This window comes from Canis aureus, chromosome 17 (assembly GCF_053574225.1).
Source record: "Canis aureus isolate CA01 chromosome 17, VMU_Caureus_v.1.0, whole genome shotgun sequence".
Taxonomy (NCBI): Eukaryota; Metazoa; Chordata; class Mammalia; order Carnivora; family Canidae; genus Canis; species Canis aureus.
Window position 1 is genome coordinate 28,377,781 of NC_135627.1, and position 20,895 is coordinate 28,398,675.

A 20,895-nucleotide genomic window follows, 5' to 3' on the forward strand; every position below is an offset into this window, starting at 1 on the left:
AAAAAACTGTCCTCGTTACACAGTACTGCTTCTGCCTTTGCTTATTTAGATAATCTCTGGTTTCTGGAAGAATTAGCAGTTTTGTAATAAGACAAGGACAGTTTTACAAAGAAGGAAATAATCACAGTAGTCTTTGAACCTTCCACATAATCAAGCACCATTGAACACTCAGCAGCCTACTGTCAGAAGCAGCTTCTGCCAGCATATTCTAAAACATTTATGAAGAATGGGTTACACTGATTTCTGAGTTGTCAGAATGAGAAAAAGCACAGCTGCTTTCAATGGAAAGAAAATTAGATAGAAAGGAAAAGTGGCAAAAAAAATTCCTATTATTTGTGAAAGTCTCTTCTTCTCCAGGTTGCCTTAGTCCATGGGCTAACAGAAATGAAATCCTTGACCTAGTATTTCTGTGTGCCTATTCACAGCTACTTCTGCCCTGCATATATAGAAAAATCAAGGACACATTCTTCTCATCTAAATAATTAGCAAAATCGAATGTTTATTGTGCACTCAGCAGTATAGTGTGAGAGATAGTTATTTAGGAAATAGAAAACTCAGACAATTTCTTATCACTAACACAAATGTCAAAAGCTTTTTCTTCTTTCGGTGAAGTGTTTTTCAAACCCAAGGCCCAAGATCTGCATATATTTCAGGCAATGAGCTAAATGCTCTACATAGATTCTCACTGAATTTCACACCAATGCTATGAACAAACATGTTAGTACAGATGCTTAAAATTCATGACAAAGCTGGCAAAATAGTATATAAAACACTTATTGACTCAAAGCCAGGAAGAGTCTAGGAAGTGGGAAGCAAACCAAGAGCAATGGTGCAGTGGACATTAAAGTTCTTGTAAATCCCTGAACTGTGCAGGTTTAGGTTGTTCTTTTTCAATCATATTTTATTTGAATTCCTGTATACTTAACACGCAGTGTTATAGGAGTTCAGGTGTATGGAGGTTTAGGTTTTTAAGGTAAAGCAAAGTACTAAGGACATGATGTTGGGCTGAAGAAATACTGCAGTTTAAACTAAAAATCCTCTCTGAATAAGTTCAGCATCTGAAGAGTTACACTGTCAGTGAAAAGGTAGATTAGAAAAAATACACCTAAAAGCAAAGAGAACTGTAAGGCAACATCTTGGTTCCAGCTAAAAGCTGGGTTGGAAAAAGTCTCCCTTGACAATTTGTAACCAAAGTCTGTTCTCACATGGGCTTGGGATTCAAATTTATACACCTCACATGGTCCAAGAAACCCCAAGCTGAGAAATAAACTCAAAATTGTACCCAATTGGAGGTTGCCTAAAAAAGAATAAAAGAAACTCTTTAGAGGAAGACATATGATTTCCACCTAGGCTTCACATAATTGCCAGGTATAGAGTCCAGAGAAAGATGAGCTTACAATCCACAATTATAAAAACACAGGCCCAATCAAGCCAATTTGGGAGACAAAGTTGGCAAAAGCCATCAAAACAGAATTAGACCCTCTCTAATTAGGGCATTAGGTACTGAAATGATCAGTTACAGGATGAGAAATAATTAAAAGAGAGAAAACCTTTCTGTCAGGGAGAATGAAAGGATTGACTCAGAGCCAAATGAATTTCTAAGCAACACATATTTTAAATATTTGAGCAATATAAAAAATTTAATATAAATCAATATATGTAGAACTCTGTGCCTAAAAAATAAAGAATGAACATTCTTATCAAGAACATGTAGACTATTTATGAAAATTCACCATGGGCTAGGTCATCAAGAAATATCAATAATCATTTAAAAATAGAATAATGATATTAATATGTGGATTTACCTGAAAAGGCCCTATATTTGGCTCCAGCCACTCCCAACTATATTCCGTAAACAGTCCTGCTAGCACAGGGACCCAGCAAGACAAACACTCCCAGCTGTATCTCTAGAGATCCTAAAAGGATGCCAACCCAAAAGCTCAAGTCCACCAGCAGCCCCGCCAGGCCAGGGATTGAGTAGAAGACACTTCCATCTGTAATTGTGGAAATCCTGAAAAGGCCTTATACGTGGTTCTACCACATATAATTCTATTTTGGGATTTGCAATTTAAATTAGGAATAATTTGAATCAGTCTGAGAATATATACAAAACAATCATTTAGAAAATGTCAAAATCTCTTACATTCTTCATAATATATTCTTAATATTTTACCCTGATATTTATATACAACTTAAGGAACAGTGATTTTTTTAAAGATTTTATTTATTTATTTATTTATTTATTTATTTATTTATTTATTTATGACAGAGATAGTGACCGAGATAGCACAAGTGGGGAGGAGAGGGACTGAGCCATCCAAGCACCCCAGAACAATGATTTTGAGGTCATTAATACTATGATAATAAAAACAGCCAGATTTTATTAAACTTTTGTCATATGCTATACACTTGGCTAAGGGCTTTATATACCTAGTTTATTCTCTATTTACCTGTTAATTTAACAGTTATTTATTATGTTTCAGATAGTGTCTAGTTGTGCAGTGATGAATGACACAAAGTGTCCAACCTCTTACAATTTGGTGAGATGATGAATACTAAGTAGCCAATAGAACATATAGCTATAAAATATGAAGTGCAATAAAAATAGTGTGTGCTAAAATAGAGGTTAGCATGGGGCTATATTTAAATGGGATAACTCACGAAGGCTTTACTGGGGAGGAGGTATTGATGAAGGGCTCTGACGCATGAGAAGGAGCCAAAAGTCCAGAGAAGGGAAAAGCTTCCTTGCTGAGGGAAGATCATATCCACAAACCTCACCCAGGTGATAAGAAGCTATACGAAAGGCCATGTGACCAACAGGCAGTTAAGTGAAAAAGGGTAAGATGTGAGATCACGTTGGAGACATCAGGAGCAACAAGACCATACAAGACCACAAGGGCCAAGAGAGGAAGCCACTTCATTCCTGGAGAGAAGTGCCCAGAGTGGCCTTTTGCCTATGATCAAAATCTTAGGTTAAGGGGCGCCTCGGTGGCTTGGTCGGTTAAGCATCTGCCTTCAGCTTGGTCATGGTCATCCCAGAGTCCTGAAGTCGAGCCCCACACCGAGCTCCCTGCTCAGTAAGGAGTCTGCTTCTTCCTCTTCCTCTGCCCCTCCCTCATATTCTCTCTCTCTGAAATAAATAAGTAAAATCTTTTTAAAGACCTTAGGTTAACTGAGCACCACACTTGTGTATTCTACAGGAATTGAGTGTAAATTAAATTGCATTGTTTAAAAAGCATACAATTATCACATCTTTCACAGCTTTAAGATACTGAAAAATATGAACTTGTAGAAAACATATATTTGATAATCCCTACCACACTTAAACTCCTTTAAGTGCTAAAGTGTAAACTTGAGTGTGCTAAATCATGCTTTTATTTTTTTATTTTATTTTGTTTTAAAGATTTTATTTATTTATTTATGAGAGACACAGAGAGAGAGAGAAAGAGGGAGGCAGAGGCACAGGCAGAGGGAGAAGCAGGCTCCATGCAGGGAGCCTGACGTGGGACTCGATCCCTGGTCTCCAGGATCATGCCCTGGGCTGAAGGTGGTGCTAAGCCACTGAGCCACCCGGGCTGCCCCATGGTCTTTTATGAAATCACAAAAAGATATCTATTCCTTGAACCCAACTACAGTTCTCCAGTGTTCATTTATTTAACATGAGGTTCACCAGAGCATTTCATGCATAAATGGATTTATTGAAACCTTTTTTTTTTTAAGATTTTATTTATTCATGAGAGACACACAGAGAGAGGCAGAGACAGGCAGAGGGAGATGCAGGCTCCATGCAGAGAGCCCAACGTGGGATTTGATCCCAGGTCTCCAGGATCACACCCTAGGTTGAAGGCAGTGCTAAACCACTGAGCCACCAGGGCTACCCAGATTTATTGAAACCTTTATAGGAATCATCTCATGAGGTAAAAAAATCTCTGCAGTCTAACAGCATTATCCAAATCTTAGTCATTTTGATTACTCTCTCATCCTGCTTCATCTGCTTTTACATGTTCTTGGGGTTACAGTAAGTCGTATCTGCCTATGAGCTCCCCATTCCTATTTGATCCCATCAAAATCCCAAGACTTTGGTCAAGTATTATTGTCTCCACTTTATGGATAAAGAGGGGCAAGCCAACCTCACTGAGCTTCAGGTTTCTCACCTATAAAACAGAGGCAATAACTCACCCTGCCAACCTCTCACACTTAACTAGAAGAGCAAATAAAATAATGGATAGGAGAGTGCCTGAAAAACTAGAAAACATCTAAAAGCTATTGTTATATTACCATAAAAGAGGATACATCTGTATCGTATACATTTCAATACAGATGTTTAAAAAAATGTATGTATTATCCATGTTGGGTCTGCATTTTGTTCTGAGGCCCCGTGGTAATGGACTTGGGGTTTGAGGGGGGGCAGATACCTAAACCCACCAATTCAGAGTGACTCAATCTCTTTCAGTTTAGGACATTCCCCTTTTAAGTTAATTCAATCCATTTTTGGCAAAGAGTTAGTCAAAGTAAAGTTGAAACTCCTCACCAAGTTTAGCCCACCTGAGACAGACCCCTTTGCTCCACTCCCAGATAACCTGTGAGTCCAGGGGGAAGCTTATCATCCTTATGGTGTTCTGGCAAAGCCCCTGGTATTAACCCAGTCCCATGCTTCTCTTCTGCCTTTCATTGGCCTTTGGCTGAGGTAAATTAATTTTCCCTATCCCCACATAGGTTTCTGCCCTCACTAAATCTGGTCATAAAGTTGGGTAGCTGGGAGAATGCTATTTTCTTCTGTCAGCCCAGCTGTGGTGGCAGTTCACATCCTGCTCCTCAGCTGACCTCCTTTCTCTCTGCCCTTCAGATCTTCTGAGTCTCAGCCTTGGACTCCTTCTGACCCTGAGTGAGACAGACGGTCAGCTCTTTGGCCTCTGCTAGGAGATCCCCTCTTCCCTCACTGCTGCAGCCCCACCGTAGTCCTGCTGGCTCTCAGCCTTCGGTGTCAATGGGGACATGTGGGAAATTTTAGATCTCTCCAGTGCTACTAACAGGTGCAAGGGAACAAAAGGCGCACTTGAGCACTCTTTCTCCCTCTCATGCCATGCCATCATTTCTACACTTGCTGTAGCTGTTCCCTGCTGTGAATTTAGACAATTTGCCAGGCTCTCTGCATCCAGAGCCCCAAACTGGAAGGAAGTGGGACACAGATCCATTCTGCTTTTGATTTCACGACTAACTTGTTCTTTTTTTTTTTCTCCCGCCATTCCTCACCTTGAGTTTCAATGAAAAGCTGAGAGAACAAAGAACCCTTACTGCTTCATAAGCTTCTTTACAAGATATTTTCCTTCCGTCCTACTTTTTTCCACATAGTGAAAAATAGCATGCTGATCGAAAAGGGAAATGTATGTGTCGATGTTATCCCCATTCCAATCTTTTACATATCTGCCCACACAATAAGACCCTCAAGAGCCAGACTCTGTTATGCATCTTCACATCCACTGCATATAGTTTTTTGCCTAGAGTGGACACTCATCAAAAGCTGGTTGAGTGAATCAGTAATTCCATTTCCTTAATTTACTGGTAAAGGAACTGAGGCAAAATATTTTGCCCAATTTAAACGAGTTAAAAGCTTGGCTGGGGTCAGGTCAACTACTCATCGACATTACATCTGGCTTTTTACCTAGTCTTCCTTCATGGCTGGCAACACAGAGCCCAGAATATAAGACCTAAATGTAACGAAGGGAGACAGGAAGGAATAATAGGTCAGAAGTTCCCCCATGAAAGAAGAATTCAAAAAAGAAATGCAAACGCAAGTATTTGAAATTAAAATAGAGTAGCACCTCCTCATCTAGTTTCACTTTTTGTGTTTTTAGTTACACTCAGTCAACTGTGGTCCAGAAGCAGATAATCCTCTTTTTGACATATGTCCACATATTTTAGCACGCTTCATCTCAGTACCTAGGCATTTTATCATCCCACATCATCACAGGAAGAAGAGCAAGTACAGTACAATATGATCGTTTGAGAGAGAGACCACATTCATGTAACTTTAATTATGGTACATTGCTGTAATTGTTCTATTTTATTATTAGCTATTGCTATTAATCTTTTACTGTGCCTAGTTTATAAATTAAGTATTATCTTAGATATGTATGTCTAGGAAAAAATAGTACGTATAGGGTTTGGTGCTATCTGCAGTTTCAGACATCCAGTGGAGGTCTTGGAATGTATTCTCCCTTAGATAATTGTTATTGTTGTCATTTTATATTGCTACTTTTCTCTTTGTCTATATAGCATAAAATCAGCTCAACTCTGTAATCCTAAAATCTCTGAATAGGGATCTTATAAAATGTTGTGTTGCTGCCAGGACCAACCATTTTGTGGTTGTGGGAGGGGCAGTGACAGAAATTCTCATTATTCATTTTCCCATTTTATATATGTATAAAATTAGGACTGTCTCCCTACTATACGAAAGATTTAAAAGATATGAAAATCCATTCCCCTGAATATGGAATTCTCTCATTTTGCTGATTTAAAATTGGTTACTTGTTGAAAACAGTACGACACACCGAGAAGTAACAAGATTTTAAATTGCCGTGCACTGGTGTCCAAATACAGCATTCTGATAAATACACACCAAAGAAATTTGGGGAGCTTAAAGTTTATGAGTTTGAAAGGTTATTTTTTTCATGAACAACAGTAGCACTATTCTCAGGAAGCATACCACATAGAGAGGTGGGATTTTAGATCTATTTGTTTATGTTTCTGAAGGGGATTTAAGCAATCTGCTTTTGTACACTATTCACCATGGCACACCAAAGTATCAACTAGGATATTAGTTGGGCATTTATACCAAGGATTAGGGTCCTCCTGAAGAATGCGATGGTGGACAGACAGCGGTCCACTTGCTCCTTTAGCTCCTGCATTCCTGGTTCACCTTTTTCTCTTCAACCCCACCCCCGTCATTCATTTCTCCCTTTGCGGGGACTCAAAGATGAGGTGACATGTTGATGGTTTGGGGGCTCTATTTTTTTTAAACAGTCACACACATGGGTACTAAGCAGCAAAGTACTCACACACAGTGACATCATTCTGAAGTATTAGAATGTGTCACCAGAATTGTCTTCCTGTGCAGATAATGTAACCCGACTACAGATAGTGACGTGTGTTTGTGTGTGTGTGTGTGTGTGTGTGTGTGTGGTGTCCTGTCAGGGAGAAAAAAAGCACTTGTAAAATTCTTAGAAACTGAAAATGCATCAGTGAATAGGCCTTTATGTTGGATATTTATGGGGAATTTGGTTTGTTTTCTGATTCTGTTTCAACTTTTAAGGAGCACCGTTAATGTGATTAATTAGCAAGAATTTATTGACTTGAAAAATCTCGACAGCCAAACATATATGATTTTTTTTAAATGTATTTTTTCAGGTGAAACTATAAACTGGAGGCCTAATTAAGACCTGCTGTTTCCTGAAATTTTGTGTGCATAGCTCTGGGAAGGAAAGTTGCATGGAACTTTACTTGAAGGGGTACATGTAATCTTAAGAGAAAAATCCCAGCATTCTATTCACGTCTCTCAGACGTAGCCCTTACTTAAGAGCCATGGGGAATTTATGTCCGTGGTAAACATGAAAGCCTGCGATGGAACTTGCTTAAGGAAAACTCAAATCAGCTCAAACGTCATGAGTTGAAGACTTCAGTTGTTCCTAACCAACATTTCCAAATGTTCTCTTTAACACCATGATGAATCATGCAAATTTAGGGGTTTGTTTTTTTTTTTTTTTTTGACATTTTCTTACATGTTTTCTTCCCATTACTTTGCTAAGGATGAAAGTCTAACAAGAGAGAGCAAATCCACTTGCAAGAAATATAACACCACAAGAGTATTTGGTGTAAAAGATTTGACTTCCGATGAAATTACAAAAGGTCTAAACTGAACTGATTTCTGACTGGTACCCGCATCACCTACTTTATTAGAAAAATCTGCATGTCTTTCCTAATGCTGCCTTTCCATTAAGTAGTTCCAATGTAGACTTTAACTTGAAGGAATAAAGGAATGTACATATTTCTAAAACTTGTGAAAGCTTCATCAGTTTAGCAACATATTTATATGGCTTTTCCACAAAAGTCACTGTCCAGTGGTGATAAACTTCTGAAATCAGAATTGTTTCAAAATAATAATGCTTTTTACTCAAAAGAAATTTTCTTCTACTGCCTCAGGTAGCAAATGTGAACTACTTACAACTGGAGAACAGAACCAATCTTAGTTGTCATTCAGTTAGACATTCTGAACTGATAGTTTTGCAAACTTATTAAATTGTAAGGAGTTGGGGGGAAGTTACAGAATTTTTTTAAAATTTTATATATTTTTAAAAGCCATGTTGTGAAAAAGAAACTTTCCCAGCTTGCAAATCTTCACCAAGAAACAAGTTATTTCCTTTAGATAACACACTAAGTATCAGGTCATAAAGGATCAACTAACCATTCACAGTCCCAGTGCGTAATTCTGTAGCCTGAAAGCTTGGCAAAGCCAAAACACTTACAGATAATACCCAACACAAAAGCCCCTTTTTCCACTTCATGGGAAGAGCTGCAGTATGTGCCTTCGTAAATGTGGAGGGGGTTAGAGGGTCTTCCTTGCCTTAATAATACTGTACAGTGCATTTGTCCAATAGCTCTTGCCCCCAGAGGTCTTGGTCATTTCCTATAGAGATTCTCTGACCCCCTGCATGGCCTACAAATAGGAACATCTGTGGTTGCCTTATCTCCTGACACACAATTTGGCCTCCTTGGCTTCACCTTGTTGTACTCCTACTTGATGGCAGACGCAATCAGGCCCTCACTTGGGAGCTCAAAGCCCCAGGCCACACAAGGGCAGAGCAGCCACGTCAGAGCTGCTCCTGGCACCAAGGAAAATTATTTGCCCCGAGAGGCAAACACAGCCCAGGCAGTGTCCAGAGTCTCAATCCCTCTCTTCTATGTTATAAAAGGCCCTATTGTAGAAACACAAATCACTCAGAGATGGCATGTACAATGTCTAATCACTTAATAGCTACTGGTCACCCACTGGGTAAGGGCCGCAAACTAGACGCTGTCTGTAACCTATTTACTGGAGGAAGGCAAGGGAGTATATGACATAAATTTACATTCATCTCCTGTTCTAGCCCCTCACTCCATGGCAAACACACACTCTTTGAGCAAGTAGAAAACCACAATAATAATAGTGGTGCAACCATTTGGATCTGTGAGCAGCAAGCAAGGTAAAGGATAGAACACAAGCTTGGTATTCATGGAAAACCTAGTTTTGAATCCTGCCTCTGTAATTAATCAGTTAATCACTGTGTGACCTTGGGAAGCTCACCAAATCTCTTTGGAATTCTCTTTCCTTGCTTGCAAAATGAAAAGAATATCTACATCATAAGTGCTGCAAAGAACACTTTTTCTAGGATGCAGAAATACCAAAGGCTGTATGTGGCACAGAGTAGGCATGGGTCAGTATTAGTTTCCTCCTCAGATCTAGAATTCTAAGGTATCTTCCATATATTACTTTATTTGATCCCTACACAAATCTTACTCATAAATATTTTAATCTCAGAGGCAGGATTTTCGGTCTCTGGATTTCTTGTCATTTCCTTTTAGGAAACTCTGTCAACAAGATACACTTGTTTTCTCCAATCATTACCTCTGTTCTTTGGTGAGTTTTACAAAGTACCTGAAGAAATAGAAAGGGTTAATTTTATTCCCATGTTCCAGATGTCTTCAGCACCTCAGTAATACACTAAGAACAGTAAGTCTTTTTAATGAAAGTGAAAGGTACGCATTGTACTTAAATCTGGAACTTTCTCCCCCTGAAGAAATGCTGTCACTGGGACTGCCGTCCGCCCGTTTAGGCAGGGTGAGATATGTTTTTGCTCAGGTTTGCCTTTTTTTTTCAGCACATTTTCAACCAACTGCAGTGGGTATCCAAGCAGTTAAAACTACATCAGCACTAATAGCTATGAGCTCATCTTGTATAAAGACATTTTTAGTTAAACACCACAATCTTGGGGGGGAAAAAAGTTAGCGTGCTTAACCAAGCTGGCTTGGAATAGCTCACAATATGACGCATACCACAGGAAATAGAGTGGTATGAGGCACCTACAAAATATTTTTCAAACAAGTCATTGACGCTGTAAGCCCCATGCCTCGGCTTTAGGAAGTCACTTATTAAGAATCAACACCAGCCGTGCCAAGCTAAGCTTTTGCTGTTGGTGATTTTCCAATTGAATATTCAGGGCCCTGTCTCAGTCTTGTTTTCGGGGGAGTACATGCCTGGAATGTTAGCAAGCTATTTGCTGGAAAAAATGCCCACAACAGGCCCAATGTTGATCACATTAATGCGTTTGAGTGGGTATAGAGTGCAAATGATTGAAAATGCTTCCAGATCCCCGTTGCAGGGGACAAAGCAGGCTCTGTTCTCTGATCTGATGGTCATTTTTTTTTCCAGCGGAGGATGTGGTGCAGGCAGAGGGAAGAGTGCCAATCTCTGTCTAATGGTTCCAAACAGGGTCTGGGCCTAGCTCTCTGGATGCTGATGAGTGGGAAATGAAACACAGATGGGTCAGATGGGTAAGGAGAGGGGGATTACAGGTCAGGCCCAAGAGTTGGGATAAATCAAGTGCTTATGAGGTGCAGAATGGCACATTGTTTGAGTGAATGGACAGGGAAAAAACATTCCAGCATTGTTCAGGCCAGTGAGTGAACCCTACGTTCTTCTTCCCAGACCAGCACAGGCCACGGGGAGCCTCATCGTCAGGACGCATGTGAGCAACAAACCTAAATGTAGCCAATCGGGGCCTGAAACATTCTTCTATGTTCCAAAAAAGCCAATTTTGTTTTATTACACGTGAGATGTAATTTACTGGGAGAAATGTTTGGGTTCATGTGCCAGATCATAGAGAGTCAGATTTGGGGTTCCCTGGGGATCTCTGAGGAGAAGGTGAGTAACCACAAATTAATAGAGCAGGGAAATAAAGTGACAAAAGAAATGTTTCATTGTGCCTGAAATATTGAACCAATTTCCCCCTTTTTAGCCTTTTAAACTTTTGCTCGCAAATCAAAGAGTAGTTCAGCACGGAAAACTCTGCAGAAGCCTGTAGTGCCTGATAACAACAAAGAAAAACTCGATATTCTTTCCTCAGTTTTACGTGTCTTTATAACATAGGAAAATGTAGTGATAAGCAGCTTTTTCAGACTATTAGAAAATAATCCAAACAACTAGATAACTAAAACAAAAACAAAAGCAGAAAACCAAAACAAAGCCCCGATAACCATAATGGATTTGTCCATTTTGTGTTCTAGGTGTGAAAAATCTAGATGAGAGAAATCATGAAATCCCAAAGTATACACAAGTCAGATTGTTTTAATGTGAGGTAATCATAAGATGGGTCAGAGGAAGTGTTTTAATAAGGGAACAAAACCAATGGGATGTGAGGACAGAAAGTGCCACACCGGGGAAGAGACCTGAGGTCCTAGTGGCCAACAGAATCAGAAAGAGTGGAAAGCTCGGAATTAATGGTTTCTTTTTTAGAGTGACAGAAATTATTTTCAGAAATTTATTTTCCTACCAGCCGGGTTTCCACTTTATGGACTTGACCTTTAACAGAATATCCCACAGGCAAAGCTGCAGACAGTGGTTGTCCGCAGTCACTGGGGTGCTCACGCTGTGAAGTATGAAGAGCTGCTCAGTTTGCTGATGGGCGCACCGCAGCTCCAGAGACAGCGGGGATCCCTTCAAACTGCTCGTCTAGGAAGGCTTGGTGCAGATCTCCAAAAGTCCAAGCGTTTTCATTGTTATTACTTTAATAAGTTGATTCAGTGAGTGATAGTGACATGCATATGCGTATGTCATCTTATTGTCCAATTTAAGGCCATTTCAAAACAAATAGCTGTACTATTTATAATTTAAAAATATTACTGTTTCCCCTGATCTTCCTCCCTCCAAAACTTTTATTATTCTTGTTTTTGGAGTCTTGGAAAGGAACCCCAGGACTAAGTAATCAGTTTGTAAAGCAAATTGGAAAAACAACCATGGTATAAGCATCAATATTAAGAGTTGAAGGGGAGGGGGGAAGCAAGAACTACAGAAAAATGTGTAAGCTTGTGCCCTAAAAAAACATAAAACTGTTATTCATGGAAAGAAGGGCAGACCCATAAGAAATTAATATCTGGTTTGGGTAATTTGCTATTTTCTTTCTAATAATTTGGATTTTTTTCCCAGTTCCTTCTCTCTCTAGAATAAAAAAGAAAAAAACAGTTGTGGGAAATATCTGTGGGAGAATCTGCAGGCAGAGGTTATTCCAATAACACTTAAATGACTACTTGTTATAATGTAAAATTGGAGATAATTCTTTTCAGAAAAAAATACATGTAACAGGATTAGGTTCCCAGAAACTATTACTTCACCTGGAATGCACCTCCAGGTGGGTGTCTGAGTGTGCTGTGGAGGCCACCACAGAGCTCTCAATGTGACTTTCTGGATTAGACCCTGAGGTATTAATAGAGGAGGGTGAGTAGCAGAGAAGCCTCTCATGTGCCCATGAGGGTACCTAAGCCACCTGGCTTCTTGCCAGGGCTTACCACAGGATGGAAAATGGGCTTGCAGGCTAGAAACAGCCAGCCAAATCTCTGTGACCAAGTCTAACACAGGATGCAGAAGTGTTCATGACAAAAGCAGGGTAAGATGAGGCTATTGTTGCCTCTAGGCAATGCTACGTAGCCACAGCCATGCCTGACTTTCCACTCACACATGGTTATATTTTCTTCTTCTTCTTCTTCTTCTTCTTCTTCTTCTTCTTCTTCTTCTTCTTCTTCTTCTTCTTTTTTAGATTTTATTTATTTATTCATGAGAGACACACACAGAGAGGCAGAGACACAGGCAGAGGGAGAGCAGGCTCCCTGAAAGGAACCTGATACGGGACTCTATCCTAGGACCCTGGGATCATGACCTGAGCCAAAGGCAGACACTCAACCACTGAGCCACTCGGGTGCCCCACAGGTGTATCTTCTGAGGGATATGCCCCTTGGGGTTACCAGGCCAGAGAAAACACTAGAAAAGCACAGTTCTCTAGAGCAGTGGAATGAATCTAATATCTCTACCATCACTACCATCTCTATACTGTAGTTAACATGGTATAGCAGACAGCAATTAGAAATAAATCTCTTGAGAGAGTCCCCCAATTTATAAGATCCAAAGACCCAAACAAACCCTGAATCTGTCCTTGGGATTGCCACTTATGAGGTGAAACCACAGAGATTTTTTGAAGAGGGGAAACAAGTAGACACTTGCTCCCTTGATGTATCTGGCTTGACCCTCTGGTTCAGGCAAAGCTGTCCATGTTGTAGCTAAACACAGTCTGGAGAATGGGACTGAAATCCACTTCTTCAGATCCACAGTACGTGACTATTATATCACACAACTTTAACGAAGAACCAGTGAAGAAGCCTTTTATGTAATGGAGGCATTCTCGGAAGAATGTCGGCAATCTCCAAGTACCCATTACTTCTTTTATCTTTAAAAACACATAATGCAAACAGAAATGTGAGAACTTGGGACCACATAAAGAAGCACTGACCGACAGATATCTGCAAAGCACACATGCTTCGTGATGCTTTCAAGTTTTGGGGACAGATTTATGCCCCTCCAACTTCCTTTTGTCCGTGTTCTCTCTCATAAATAAAGGCAGGTGTTCACAGAGCAGGTGACCAGAGCAGTATGTATCCTGTGACCATGAAACACAGCAAAGCTATCTGTATTTTAAAGGAGGGGCCACATCCCAGAACTCAGGCCTTCTTAGAAGTTCAAGATACCCCAAACTGTGATAATCAATGCCTTGTCTGCTCAGAGGCTGGAGGAAAGGATGTAGTTCTCTTCCTTCAAGGAGAAGCCCTAACATTACTATTTTTACAATGGTTTCTTTGAATACAAGGAAAATACCACCATCCTGAAGATAAAAATTAATGTGCCAGAGGTACATGGTAGAGATTACATGCAAATGAAGGACCTCAGCAACCCTGGCAACCCTGTCGACCAGGCCACTCATATAACCCGTAGACCAGTACACCTCCGTGGAGTCGCATTACAGCACTTGGGTGTTTGCTGTATGCTTAATTAAAATCCTACTCTGGTGGGAAAAACCAGATTTCCAAATGGTGACTTTATTGATTCAATAAAATTTAAGAAATTCTGCTTATGGAAAAACTCATTAACCAAAACTAATAAATAAGAGTTTACCCTGCAGTCTGGTTCCTCTTTATTTGACAGAATTAAAAATCACTCTGGAGCAACTTAGTTCATTTTTCACTTGTTAATTGAACTTAATGGTTTAGTAATTCTGAGCTTTCGAACTCTTCATTCCTTCTGGCAGCGTTTGCATTCAGTGGCTCTTAACTTTACAGAGCATATATTTCAATGGAAGTTTAACTGGAGGAAGGCTGGGGGGGACCCTGAGAACCTTTCACTTGGGCTGATGTGAGGACTCAAGGCACAGCCTTTGGGGGCGCTGTTGAATAGTGTTGCCCTGTTAGCAGGGTTCTCCAGCACAGCCTCAAGGGCCATGTCCATGTGAGGGACAATTGTATTATGGAAGGCACCCCACAGCAGATTTCCACTTCTGCTCAACCTCTCCTACAGGAAATTGCCAAGGAGCCAACATTGGGCATGTGATAGACAAACTTTCAATTTCACCCTCTGACACAAACATTTTCCTTTGGAGAGTGACTTTTGTTCATGTTTGTGTATTCTTTGTGGGACATCATATTGGAAATCTCCTTTTGTCTGTTTAACATGCATCTCAAACTTAACTTTCCCACCTCCCTCTCGTCAAACTGCCTGAAATCCCCGGAAAAGCCTCTGACAATTAAGAATGGCCAGCTTGGTGTATATTAGCTCACATCAAAACCCCTTATTGAGTATACAAAGAACCAAATTTCCCATCTTTTATGGTGGGGGTTTGTTCCTTGACCTACCACAATGGAGAGGTTTTATTCTTCAGCTGTTTTGACCCAAGTATCAATGGATTAATTTTATGGTTTTTTATTTGCATAGTTTCCTCCACGTTCTGAATTGGCTTACTATGTAATTTGGCATCTTAAATTTCTACTTAACTTTATTGTAGATACCTGACTTATTGTCACAAATTCTCCCGAAAACACAGTTATAAATACCCACATAATATTCCATCATGTTCATAAACCTAAATTACCTTTTTCTTCTCTGTGTTATTGGGCACTTATATTATTCCTATATATATTATACTGTTTGATTCTATGCATAATTTCTTTTTCTGGTGTATTTATACAGATGGCTATTGCTGGTGCATAAGAAAGTTATTAAATACATTTATCATGTGCCAAGTCACTTCACTAAATTTTTCCAATAATTATAGTTTCTACTAATAATAGTTATTCAATTGATTCTTTGCTGTTTTTGCAATGAGCCAAATATGTACAAATAATGTGTAGTAGAAATAATATCTATTTCTTTCCTTCTTAAAAATATAATTTTTACTTGTTTCAACTTTACTTCCAATGTTAAGTGATAACACTTATCACTTGCTATGTATTATATAGTGGGCCTTGCCATAATTGCTTAATAAACATTACATATTATTTATTATTCCATTACTTGTAGGCTTTTTACTGATTTTGAAAGAAACATCTTTAGTGTCCTTAAGTATCTATAGGTTGTTTTTTCAAAATATAGTTCATCATGCTAAGACAAGTAACATATTCCTTTTTAAAAATAGATCGATGATGACTCCCTCAATCTGCATTCCTTGGAAAAGTTAAAAATAAAATTTTAAAATAATGTTTAGGCTCATAGAAAAGTTCTGAGGATAGTCCTGAGAATTCCTATACATGCTTCACCAAGTTTCCCCTAATTTGACGACATATCATCCTGGAACATTTGTCAAAACTAAGAAATTCACATCGGGTACACACTATTAAATAAACTTGATTTACTTCAAATGTCTCCAGTTTTCCCACTAATTTTTTTTTTTTTTAGCTCCATCCAGGGCACCGTATGATAGAGAGTCCTCATGTCTCCTTAATTTCCTATAGCTGTGACAGTTTCTCAGTCTTTCCTTATTTTTGATGACCTGGACAACTTTAAAGAGTCCTGGTTGGGTATCTTGTAAAATGCCCCTCAATTTTAGGTTGTCTAATGTTGTCCTCATGGTTAGATTGGTATTATAGGTTTGAGGGGAAAATACCCCAAAGAAGTATCCTTCTTATCACACTGTATAAGTGGGTGCAGGATATCAAACTCACTTAGTATCTGGTGATGTTAACCTTGATTAAGCTAGTGCTTGCTAGATTTCCCCACTGCAAAATTGCTCTTCTTTTTTCCATCCCATACTCTATTCACTCAGCCAGCCAGGAAGCCTGGCCTCCATTGAGGTGAAGAGAGGCTAAGCTTCACTTCCTGCAAGAGCAAGTACCTACATATATTATTTAGAATTCTTCTATAAGGCAGACTGGTCCCATCTCCTCAATTTACTGATTTACTGAAACACTGATTTATATTAGAATGGATCCACAGATGTTTACTTTGTACTTTGGGCTATAATCCAATACTATATTATTTTATTCCCCAAATCGTGCCAGTTATGGCCAGTTGGCTCTTCCAGTCGGTGCTCATGTCCCTTTAACATGCCCTATTGTTTGTTGTCCTGTTGTGCTTTGCTCTTTTTATTTCTTTGATAACTTCATTTCTTTCTGGAAAGATTCTCCAGGCTTACCTTGTACTCTCTCTTCCCCAGCCCTAGAAACAGCCATTTCTCAGAAGAGTGTTGGTACTTTTCATCAGAAAATGGTATTTAGAAACAACGATCTGGGCACTGCATATTGTATTCCTTTTTGCTTTTTTTTTTTTTTAAAGATTTTATTTATTTATTCATGAAAGGCACAGAGAGAGGCAGAGGAAGATGCAGGCTCCATGCAGGGAGCCCGATGTGGGACTCGATCTTGGGTCTCCAGGATCACGTGCTGGGCCAAAGACAGGCACCAAACCTCTGAGCCACCCAGAGATCCCCTCCTTTTTGCTTTTGAGGTGTTTTGTTTTACTTTTTTTAGAAAAAAAACTGTGATAATACACACATAACATGATATTTACTGTCTTAACCACTGTACGCTCACACTGTTGTGCCACCATCACCAGCATCCATCCATAGAACTCTTTTCATCTAGCAAAAAAGAAACTTTTTACCCCTCAGACAATAACTCCTCATTATCCCCTAACCCAGTCCCTGGCAATCACCACACTAATTTCTATACCTATGAATTTGACTATTCTAGGTACTTCACATAAATGGAATCATACACTATTTGTCCTTTTGTGACTGGCTTCTTTCACTTGACGTAATGTCCTCAAGGTTCATCTATGTTGTAACATATGTCATGATTGTCTTCCTTTTAAAGGCTGAATAATATTCCATTATATGTATATCCTACATTTTGTGTATCCATTCATCTGTTCATGGACAGCTGGGTTGCTTCCAGCCCTTGGCTATTGTGAATAATGCTGCTGTAAACACAGGTGTACGAACACCTCTTTGAGTCCCTGCTTTCAATCCTTTGCACCATATACCTAGAAGTGGATCACCATACTAGATAATATGGTGATTCTGTTTAATTTTTTTGAGGGCACTCCATACTACTTTTTACAGCAAGTGAAAAGCACCATTTTACATTCCTATCAATAGTGCCCAACGGTTCCCATTTCCCCACATCCTTACCAAAAACTCCAAACCCACAGAATGTACACCAAAAGTGAACCCTAAGGTAAACTACAGACTTTGGGTGATAATGACATGTCAATGTAGGTTCATCATTTGTAACAGAGGCACCATTTCAGGGGGGGATGTTGATAAAGGGGAAAGCTATGCTTATGTGGGTGGGTGGTGATATATGAAATATCCCTGTACCTTCTTCTCAATTTTGTTGTTAACTTAAAACTGCTCTAAAGATAATAAAGTCTTTTAAAATAAAATTTAAAGATAAGCAGAATATTTCTCAACATTTTCCGAGGGCTTCCATGAGTCCATTGATTGACAAGTTGCACTTGGCCTATAGGGACTGGCAAATAATTGCATTGAGACAGTGTCATCTGAAAGAATTAAGACACTTATTTTTCAAATGAAACACTATTTATTTGACTTCTTCCTAGAAACTGATACTATTAATTCCTTCATTGTGGTTATTCTTTAGCTTTACCTGCAAATGAAATAGAAGTTTTGGGTTCCTTTATAAAGTCTATGGCAAGCCATTTGCAGTGAAAATGCCACTTAAGCAATCACTAGTGGTAGTTAATACACCTTTTAAAATAATTGGTAAGAAAATAAGCTGACAACTCAGCAAAGCATGTTGGGAGGTGAGCAAACTTTTTGACACCATATTCCCTTTCTTTGACAAACTAAGTAAGGATAAAGTTCTGAGGATGAAAAAGCTTTTCAAATTGGCTGATTTAACAACCTCTTCCCACTAGAGAAAAAATCTTTTCAGCCTGATGAGGCTAAAGCAATCTAAATGGAAATATTGGCTCCCACAGATTTCTATTGGCTTTGATGATAAAACCTTCTGCCTCGTCTATTTCCTTTTGATCTAGTTAAAAAAGGATGCTGGGAGAGGCTAGCACCATGTTCCTTCAATGACCAGCTGCTGATACAGCTGTGGCTTGTTAAGGCCACAGGACAAGGAAAAGTTCCAGCATGCTTCCTGTTTTATCACATTCTTAAGTTAACATTATATTACTGAGAAAAGTGATATCCACACAGATGCAGAAATATGGTATGTACTAAAGGCCAAGTGGATTGTAAAAATGAGGATCCAGCTACATATTTCAAGAAATTAGTATGATGTAAAAGCTTATCAATAGAACTTTTATTCCCACTCAGCCATTTGAAACAAAGATCTGCCTTTAGATAGTTTTCTTGTCTAAGATTGATGGGGAGATAGTTTGAATTCTCTGGAGAAACACACTGTCTGGTCTCAAGTATCCAGATGGATCTGCATCCTAGGTTCAACCTCAGAGGCTTCAGGAATGCTACAGAAGGCCTCCAGCTGATATGAGGGATCTTAACGATGACTCTCGCTGCTTCCTATTAAGAAAATGAGAAGCAACTCACTTTTTACAAGGTGTTAACTCAGCTTGGCTGAGCAGCCCAACTGAAAAATCAAACATGCCCAAACACTTCATGTTTATGAAAACAAACTCCATTAGCATGCCTGGCTTCCCTTTCATAAAATTGCAGATGATTTGCTGCATATCTTAGCGCAGTCCAATTTTCCTGTAAAATGCATGTTCTGTATTATGTTTGGCACATTTTAGGAGATCAATGTGTAATTGTTGAATCGAATTAGAATTGATTTGTTTTGTATAAAAATTGTAATGGAGGATTTCACAGAACCTGTGACGACTCAACTGGCATAAAATAGAGTATTTATACAGGCTCTAAGAACTGGTATGCACTCCTAAAAGAAAGTTAAACTCTTTTTTCTTTTACACCACAGTATTCATTCTTCCAAAGCTGGACTTCAAAGGAAGACCACCACGTTCTCCAGCAACTTCTTCCATCAAGTTGGGCCTTATTACAAGTCTTTCCAGATTATTTAAGTGTCTCTGAGCCCCATATACCTGCTTAAATTATTCATGTAAACCCAGTTCTAGGACTTTCATTAATTTCTCAAAATATGTCTAGGATAGGGGCACCTGGGTGGCTTAGTGGTTGAGCATTTGCCTTTGGCTCAGGGCATGATTCTGGGGTTCTGGGATCAAGTCCTGTATCAGGCTCCCTTCATGGAGCCTTCTTCTCCCTCTCCCTCTGCCTCTGCCTCTGTCTCTGTGTCTCTCATGAATAAATAAAATCTTTAAAAATATATATTTGTAGGATAATGTCTGCTATTCTCTTTACCCACTTAAAAAAATATTTGAGAGTAAAGAATATACAGCAATCATCTCTGTACCCATCCACAGAAACCCAATATACAGAGTTGATGCCCTCTGTTTACCCAGCCCTGATCACATTACCTGCCCTTCTCCATCAGAAGGAACCATTTATCCAAATCTTAATTCAAATTTGCTCACTGACCTGTGGCCGGGAAACAGGGAAGCACTGTAATAGGTTTATAGTGGAAATTACTTTCACTTTTAATTTTTTGCAAAACACAATGATAATTTCATGTACTCTTTAGAAGACACCAGTTCTCTTAGCCCTATTGTGCATATATACTTGCTAAAATTTTGGCTAAAAGAAACAGACATTGTAGAGGCTTTAAACCTTATGCTTTTCTTATTTGATAAGCAATTTTGTCCCCTCCCTTGCACAGGAAGATCTTCGGAATTCTCCATGCACGACCAAGTGCATTTTTCTGCCCTTCTCCAATTCTGTACTGGTACCCTAAAAAGGAGAGCAAATTTCATAATGATGCGATCCACAGCTGTCCAGCTACTTCTCTAGAGGTATGGTCTGTTCCTAGGTGGGATGTTCATACTTAGGACAGGAGCAAGATGAGCCATTGAATTGTGGACAAAAGCCATGTGAATTGATATTTCAATATATTTTTTCCCTAAAGCAAGGGAGAAATATATTAAATATTACTACCAATATCAATAGAAGTATATGTACAACTTATGAATTAATATACATATATTGGTGATACATCTTCACAATTTTTTTCTGACTCATAAGAATTTTCCATCAAAAAAGGTTTGAAGACCATAGATCCAAACAATTCACATTTACTATCTGTGTAACCTCAGAAAAGATAACTTCAAGACATACTGCACAATTTTAGTCACATTCAGGTCATATTTGGGTGACAGATTAATATAAATAATTATTTTACTCTGTACCCATGTATGGTGGTATAGTTCCT

General features: G+C 39.0%; 1 long non-coding RNA gene across 2 annotated transcripts in view; it reads left to right on the top strand.

Moving 5' to 3' along the window:
* Nucleotides 1-19,855, top strand: part of LOC144287494 (uncharacterized) — a 49,280-nt gene extending 29,425 nt beyond the window's left edge. Inside the window, exon 3 of one of the 2 annotated variants that reach the window (XR_013355280.1) lies at nt 7,408-7,983. This is a non-coding gene — a long non-coding RNA (uncharacterized LOC144287494). Of the gene's footprint in view, nt 1-7,407; nt 7,984-19,530 lie in introns of those variants that run through there. The other variant, XR_013355279.1, reaches the window with a different exon arrangement.
* Nucleotides 19,856-20,895: the final 1,040 nt, after the last annotated feature.